The following is an 8,786-nucleotide window of genomic DNA, read 5'->3' on the forward strand; positions in this document are numbered from 1 at the left end:
GTACTTTGACGCAGTAGTGGGCTTGAGCACGATATGGCCATATGGTGGGACCAAACCCCCATTTTTATTTATGGATTGTCTTCAGATTTGGTAGTAATTTCTTTTGCATTTGCGCGCTATTCTTTTTTAATATAGGAGTCCAGGACAACCTGGGCTCTAGCGATCACAGGATGATCACATTTAGTATAAATAACAATATAACAAGGCAAGTGGGGAACATAAGAACCCTAAACTTCAGACGGGCAAACTTTCCAAAATTGTACTCATTGATGGAAAGGGTAAACTGGGACCAAACCCTGGGATCCCTGACCACAGAGGAAAAATGGGAATGCTTTAGGAACATATTAAGCAAAGGCATCTTGCAGTGCATTCCTATGGGGAATAAATTTAGAAGAGACAAAGCCAAACCTGGCTGGCTAAACCGTAGCGTTAAAAAACTTATTAGGGGAAAAAAATTGGCCTTCAAGAAATATAAATCAGAGGGCACAGTATCGGCCTTCCAGCAATACAAGGAGGCAAATAAGAAGTGTAAACACGAAATCAAGATGGCTAAAATCAACTTTGAGAGACAAATAGCCGAGGATAGTAAAAAAAACCCAAAGAAATTCTTTAAATATATCAACAGCAAAAAAACTAAGGCAGAGCATATTGCACACATAATTAACGATAATGGGAGGATGGTTACAGAGGACACTGAAAAAGCAACCGTGCTGAATGCTTTTTTCTCGTCAGTCTTTACGCAGGAAAAGGAGGGGTACACTGACCATGACTGTTTGGTTAGTAGTAATACACAGGACTTGCCACTATGGCTAACAGAGGGTGAAATCAGGGAAAGGCTGGATAAACTTAACACAAACAAATCACCAGGCCCGGATGGCGTACATCCGAGAGTACTCAAGGAACTCAGTATGGTTATATCCAGACCACTGTTCCTGATCTTTGCGGACAGTATTAGGACAGGAGATGTACCAGGGGATTGGAGGAAGGCTTACGTGATTCCGATATTCAAAAAGGGCCAGAGGCATATCCCGGGAAATTATAGGCCTGTCAGCTTGACATCAATAATTTGTAAACTTTTGGAGGGGATGATAAGGGACTATTATCGTAGAATATGCTAAAGACAACAACATCATCAGTAGTAACCAGCACGGGTTTACAAATGGGCGTTCTTGTCAAACCAATCTCTTAGCATTCTACGAGGAGGTGAGCTGTGAGCTAGATAGGGGAAGACCAGTGGATGTGGTGTACTTGGATTTCGCTAAGGCGTTTGATACAGTTCCCCACAAGCGCTTAATTTATAAAATAATGTCTGCAGGTATCGACAGCAGGGTTTGCTCTTGGATACGGAACTGGCTAAAAGGCCGTGTCCAAAGGGTGGTAATAAACAGCGCATACTCAGACTGGTCTGAGGTGGTAAGCGGGGTCCCCCAAGGCTCAGTCTTGGGACCAACCTTGTTCAATTTATTCATAAACAGCATTGAGGACGGGATCAGTAGTTCGTTATCAGTTTTTGCAGATGACACAAAATTGGCCAGGGCAATAACTACACAGCATGAAGCAGATATCCTACAGAATGACCTGGACAAAATTACGGAGTGGGCAACGACATGGCAAATGAGGTTTAACGTGGAGAAGTGTAAGGTTTTGCACTTGGGGACTAAAAATATAAAAGCACAATACACGTTAGGAGGGGAACCCTTGGGGGAATCAAAAATGGAGAAAGATCTGGGAGTCTTGGTTGATGATAGATTAGGCAACAGCATGCAATGTCAAGCGGCAGCTTCCAAAGCCAACAGAATATTAGCATGCATAAAGAAAGGGATGTATTCCAGAGATAAGACTATAATCCTTCCACTTTATAAAACTCTGGTCCGACCGCATGTGGAGTATTCTGTCCAGTTCTGGTCGCCAGTCCTCAGGAGGGATGTGTTGGAGCTGGAGAAAGTCCAGAGAAGGGCAACTAAACTGATTAGGGGGTTGGAGGACCTTAACTATGAAGAGCGGCTGCAATCGCTCTATTTATTCTCCCTGGAGAAGAGACGCCTGAGAGGGGACATGATAGCAATTTATAAATATCTTAATGGGGATCTCAGCTTAGAAAAAAAGCTGTTCATTCGAAGGAATTGCATGAGGACTCGATGCGATTAGAGGAGAAGAGACATACAATGCGATTAGAGGAGAAGCGTTTTAACCTCAGGCAACGTGGGGGGTTCTTTACTGTTAGGGCTACAAGATTGTGGAATTGTCTACCACAAGAGGTGGTTTCTGCGGGTAGTATGGAGACTTTCAAAAGACTCTTAGACTTACATCTCAAGGATCAGGAGATTAAAGGCTATGTTAGATGATTACAGTCACACACACCTACACAGGTTGAACTGGATGGACTATTGTCTTTATTCAACCTCACCTACTATGTAACTATGTAGCAGCTACAGGATGTGTAGCTGCTGACTTTTAATTTTTGGAGGGGGGTGGAACTCTGCTTTAAGTTACGCAGTGAGTATAACAAGAGTGCTATTTTGCATCTATAGACAGATTTTACTGTTGTGGGTTTAGTAACACTTTAAATACCAAATCATATATAAGGGATATAAAAAAAAAATGATTTTTTTGCTTTCTTGTGATTGGATAATTGATGGAAACACAACTTTACCTTATTCAGTAAACAGAAGAAAGTGAACATTCTCTTTGCAAAGTGAACCTCTGTTCCTTTAGTAAATGAATACCAATGCATTGGATTTAGCCAAATTGGTAGATGCTGCCAGTAAATGTGGCATGTGTAAGTAGACCAGTAAACATGTTTTGCTTTCTTAATTTAAAGCAGTGGGGTTGACTTAGGGTGGCCATAGATGGATTGATGTTTGGTTGCATCAGCCAGGACCGGCCAAAGTTTGATCCATGTACGGCCATTCCTACTCAACAGAAGTCAGTCTAACATATACATTTGTGTTAAACAGGAATATTGAAAAAATAAAAGTACTGATAAGCGGCTGTAGCCAATCATCAGTGTATTTTGACAGCGGAAGACATCACAGGGAGGATTCCTCCATTTAATCAAAAACAAACATAAACAAATTCCATCTTTGTTACCCACACCCTTGACCTTTGCCCCCTGTGGGGCGGGCAGGGTGTTGTGAGTGGTATAGACCAACTACATAACACCTCGCAAATGCAATGGTGGGTTAGCAGCACTTTTTGGCTCTGAGGAAGAGGGTCCTCCCTCGAAACGCGTCAACCAGACATATGCAGATACCATCACATAATTCAGCACCGTAGGATTATCCTGGCTGTCTTGGAGGCGATTGGTTCCATTGTCTTTACATGTGTGCAACTATCATATGTTTGTGAGTACAATGTATGTTGCTTTTTTGGATTACAGTAAACCTTGTTAGTGGTAATGCACAAGGTTGGTGCCCCCTTCTCTTGTTGTTACAATAAAAAAAAAGTTATCTATGGCTAGCCTATCTATGGCTTATGTATGGCTAGCCTTACTAAAGGAATACATGTTCATTTTGGAAAGTGAATGTTCACTTAGCCTAGCAAATCTATCTTTGATATGACCTCCTCTTTTTACATAACCGCTACTTCTTCACTCCACTTAGGCTCTGCCCACACTAGTGCAATTTCAGATGAGAATGTTCTCAATGGTGCCCGTTCACATCAATATTTTGGAAAAGGTTCCTATACTACTTTAATGCAAATTCAGTGGGATTGTGGACCCATAGAATATGCAAACCACATCCAAGTTTAATCCAAGAAGCATTTCGAAATCGCATTGAAAGTCAGATCAAAATCTGAACCTAGCCTTACTCACAGAATGAATTGGTTACAATCCAAGGCATATGTCCCTGTTTTTAGATGTACTGTAGACACATAACCAATAAAGCTTAAATTAAAGCGGACCTACAGTAAATGGAGGGTACTCACCTTCCCAATGCTCCCTCACCAGCTCTGGCATCTTCTCCTGTAGGCTGGGTTTCAGCCACCTTCATTGGCTGGTGCGGGATGATGTCCCTCTTTTGCATGAGCTGGACCTAGTCATCCTGGCACACAGGTTCGGCCTGGCCACTGTAAGCTGAGCTATGCAGCTCAATTTACAGTCTAGGGACATTGCATGTTTTTTCAGCAATAAAATGCTTGCTTGCTCACAGTATATCAGTTCTACTTTAAAGGAGAAGTACAGTCAAAGCTCTGTGGATCACAAGAGTGCAGTTCGTTCTGCGATCCTGTGACCTGAAGCCTGCTGTCGACTGACGTCAAAGAGCCTTTCCAGGCTGGGGAAAGATCATGACCATGGGGTCAGGGTCCACCCGCATGCTTGGACCGGCACCCAACTTGGCCTTTCAGTGAGCAGCTGAGACTGAGCTGGCTGCTCCCACCCCCTCCACAGCCCAGCACTTCAGTGAGTGAGTGAGTGAGTGTGTGTGTGTGTGGGGGGGGGAGGGAGCAGAGAGCGGTGACTGGCGGTCATTAGCTTTCTGCTCACGGAGCTCTGGAAACCGAGCGATCAGCAGTTTTGATTGCTTGGTTCTCAGTCTTACAGCCAGTGGGAGACACCTAGGTAAGTATATTTCTTTTTTAAGTTACCCTGACCTCTTTTTCCTGCTATTTCTTGCCCTTCCTCTGTGTTTTTCCCCAGTCTTTGCCCCCCACATCCAATATATAAAATAAAGTTAGCGTTAAATTATGAACCCAATATATGAGGAAGCAGTAGCCTAATATGCCATTATATACATAATATGGAGTGTCTAATTATGCTATTCAAGTGATTGTAAAGTCTAGTTTTTTTGGGTTTTTTTGTTTTTGTTTTTTGAATAGCAAACATGTTATACTTACCTGCTCACTGCAGTTGGTTTTGCACAGAGTGGCCCGGATCCTCCTCTTCTCGGGTCCCTCTTCTGTGCTCCTGGCCCCTCCCTCCTGTTGAGTGCCCCCCACAGCAAGCAGCTTGCTTCGAGGGCACCGGAGCGAAGTCACAGCTCCCTGTGCCTATTCAGAAACAGAGCTGCAACCCGGTCCCGCCCCCTCTCTCTCCTGATTGGCTGACTAACTTTGATTGACAGCAGCGGGAGCCAATTGCTCCACGCTACTGTCTCAGCCAATGAGGAGAGGAGTCCCGGGCAGCTGAGAAACTCCTGCCACATTGCTGGATCTAGATAGACCTCAGGTAAGTATTAGGGGGTGCTGGGGGGGCTACTGCACACAGAAGGTTTTTTTTTTTTATCTTAATGCATGAAATGCATTCACATTAAAACCCCTCTGACTTTACAATCCCTTTAAGTTATAGCTTCTACTCTAAGTCTCCTAGTTTTAACTGCAAACTACATTTTTAAATATTGTTTTGCTTCCAATGTAACTCCTTTGTACTTTTAAGTGTTTTAGCCCCCGTTCACACTGAGGCGACCTGGTCGCCTCACAGGTCGCCGTAGGTCGCCTCCCATAGGGAAGCTGCGGACCCGTTCTAATAGGAGCGACACAAGTCGCTCCGACTTAGAAAAAGGGTCCGGAGCTTCTTTGGGGCGACCAGGAGGCGACCGCCATAGACTTCAATGTTATGAAGTCCGTGGCGGCCGCTCCGAGCTCGCGGCGCGCTGCTCGCACCGCAACCTCGGAGGTCGCGGTGCGAAGTAGCGTCGCTTGCATGTGAACGGGGCCTTACTCTTGAATTTGTACTGTATATTTCATAATAAAAACAAAAATAAAAAAAAATTGTTACAAAACGTTTTCTTTCTTTTTTTTTTTTTTTTTTTTTTTTTTTTAGTTTTTATTTTTTTCCTAAAAAAAAAAGCCCACACTATCACATAAAACCATTTTTTACAAATAATTATTTAATCAGTAAAGTCAATTACATTACACTTACAATACACAAAAGTTTTCATTGGAGTAACTAATAGCACAGTCTTTCAAATTATATACATTACATAGAGTTATATCTTGAATAGTTAGTTTTTCGTGCTGAAGATATAAAGATAAAATGATTTACAGTATAACATCATTTTACAGAACATGTTTCTACAGTCTAATGCTTAGCACATTAAAGTCATGGCTTGATAATCTAGATCTATATTTATGGTAAAATGAAAAGTGCAAATATCTTCAGCCAATTCCATGAAGATAAATTATTTCAAAAGTCCAACAGAAATAAACTTTAGCGGGGAATTGTCAATAAAACTTAAAAACACATTATTGATGAAATAATACATACTGTCATTCTTGATATAATTATTAAAACTGAGTAGGCAAAGATATTAGACTGTTTCAAAGGAATAACGTTTTGCCATCCCACAGGACTAAAATTTTCACTCAATTAACTCTTTAGCAGTGTCAGCTTGTGTCAGTTAACTAAAAAATGCCTCTAGTTTTCTAACTGACAAATTTTCCTACCTAAATACTATTTTTAAGGAAATATAAAGCTTTTGTTTAGTAAACTGTTTTATTAACCAGCTGTGAACATTGCACACGCCATACACACCCAAAAAAAGCATAACCTAAATCTTTCAAACACATTTAGTCTTCTCTCCCTCTGAAATTTTTTTTCTAGAACATTTAACACAAAAAGGTAAAATGAAATTTACCCACCTAAGATTTCATACCTAAAAATTGCAGATAGACCAGAGCAATTATTACATTTGTGCTAAAGACCAGTTGATCTGGCAATAACTTTACTTAAAGCGGAGTTCCAGCCATTTACTCACCTGTCCAACGGTCCAGCGATGCGGCCGCCCGAAGCCTCGATCCTCTCCCTCGGCGCCGGCATCACTGCTGTGGGCACCCGGCTGTTACAGTTTTCGGCTTCACAGCCGGGTACCCACTGCGCATGCGCGAGTCGCGCTGCGCGCCGTGATTGGCCGGCAATCTTCTGGGACCTCTGACGTGTCCCAGAAGATTGCAGGGAGGGAGGGGGAGAGGAGAACTTCCGCTCAGGGCGCCGCGGCGCTCCGAGCGGAAGTGGGAGCGGGTACCTGTCAAAACTAGGTACCCGCTCCCCCCCAAAAAAAATGACATGCCAAATGTGGCATGTCAGGGGGTCAGGACTCCCTAAAGCGGAAGTTCCACTTTTGGGTGGAACTCCGCTTTAAGATAACAAGTGACTGTAAATGATAAAGTGATAAATGCATCTTTTTAGGACAAACAAGGCTTTGTTTCTGTGATATTGCACGGGTCAGATGGCTCTGATTGCTGCCTGACACCCGCGATTATTCCCCGCTGAAAGAGAAGGACGGGCAGTTGTTGTAAACACAGCTGACCATTCTTCTCTCTGGAATGATCCTTCTATATAGGATCACAGGTCTGTATGATCATTTCACAAGCCACCCCCCCCCCCACAGTTAGAATTACTCCCCTAGGCTCACATTTAACCCCTTGATCACCCACAACCCCTTCCCTGCCAGTGTCATTATTACAGTAACTGTGCATATTTTTAGCACTGATTACTGCAGTAATGTCACTGGTCCCCCCAAAAGTGTCAAAAATGTCAGTTAGGGGTCCGATCTGTCCGCTGCAATGTCGCAGTCCTGCCAAAAATCAGAGATCACCGCCATAACTAGTAAAAACTAGTAAAAAATAAATAAATAAAAATATGAACTGGATTTAATCAATATTGCTACACAGTGCAATTTATCATCAATATCGCTACGCTCTGCACTTTATTATTAATATATTGGTTTTCCATTTGCACATCAATTTTCAAATTTTTCACTTATAATTTTAAAATATATGTTTGAAGGTTTATTGATTCTTTTACGCATAAATACATAGATTGGATATTTAATATTATTTATTGTTTCGGATACACTGATCACTTTATTTATTCATTCACATATATATTTCTCATCTGGAATTATTATTTATTGTTACTATAGATAATTTTATAGTCGGGTTTTGCGCAACACTATTTTATTTATTAACATAAATCTTTCCTGTAGTTAATAGACGCGATAACTGTTGCGCAAACCAATGAAAATACGCTTATTGAGATTTTTTTTTACCAAAAATATGAAGCAGAAAACAAATTGGCCTAAAAAAATATTGATTTTTTTAATTTATTTATTTTTTTTTTTTTGAGAATGTTATATAGCAGAAAGTGAATTTTTTTTTCCAGAATTGTCGCTCTTTTTTTGTTTGTAGCGCAAAAAATAAAAATCGCACAGGTGATCAAATATCACCCAGAGAAAGCTCTATTTGTGGCAAAAAAAGGACATCAATTTTATTTGGGTACAGTGTCGTACGATCGTGCAATTGTCTGTTAAAATAACACAGTGCCGAATCGCAAAATATGGCCTGGTCATTAAGGGGGAAAATCTTCCGGTCCAGAAGTGGTTAAACAAAGCATGAGGAAAGGACATACTAAGCCATTCTTGTTTTCCAATAGTCTGGCTAGTAAACATGATTTACACATTTCAACTCATTCATGGGGTGCTATCTAAACTTTCTACTGGTGCACATATTGATAGCATCTTTGACATCTTTATTCCTTAAGCTGTAAATAATGGGATTCATCATCGGAGTTACCACTGTATATAGAAGAGCAATAGATTTGCTAACAGATAAAGACAATCCTTCTGTTGGTAACATATAAATAACAATTAATGTCCCATAAAATATGCAGACCACTGTTAGATGAGAACTGCAAGTTGAGAAGGCTTTCTGTCTGTGAACATTGGAAGACATTTTAAGGATAGCTTGGACAATACATCCATAGGATGCTCCAGTTAAACCCAAGGGCAAAACCATCACTAAAACACTCAACAAGGCCACTTCCATTTTAACTTGAGATGTTTCTGAAC

Source organism: Pelophylax lessonae (genome assembly GCF_965119305.1).
Source record: "Pelophylax lessonae genome assembly, chromosome: 4".
NCBI classification, from domain to species: Eukaryota; Metazoa; Chordata; class Amphibia; order Anura; family Ranidae; genus Pelophylax; species Pelophylax lessonae.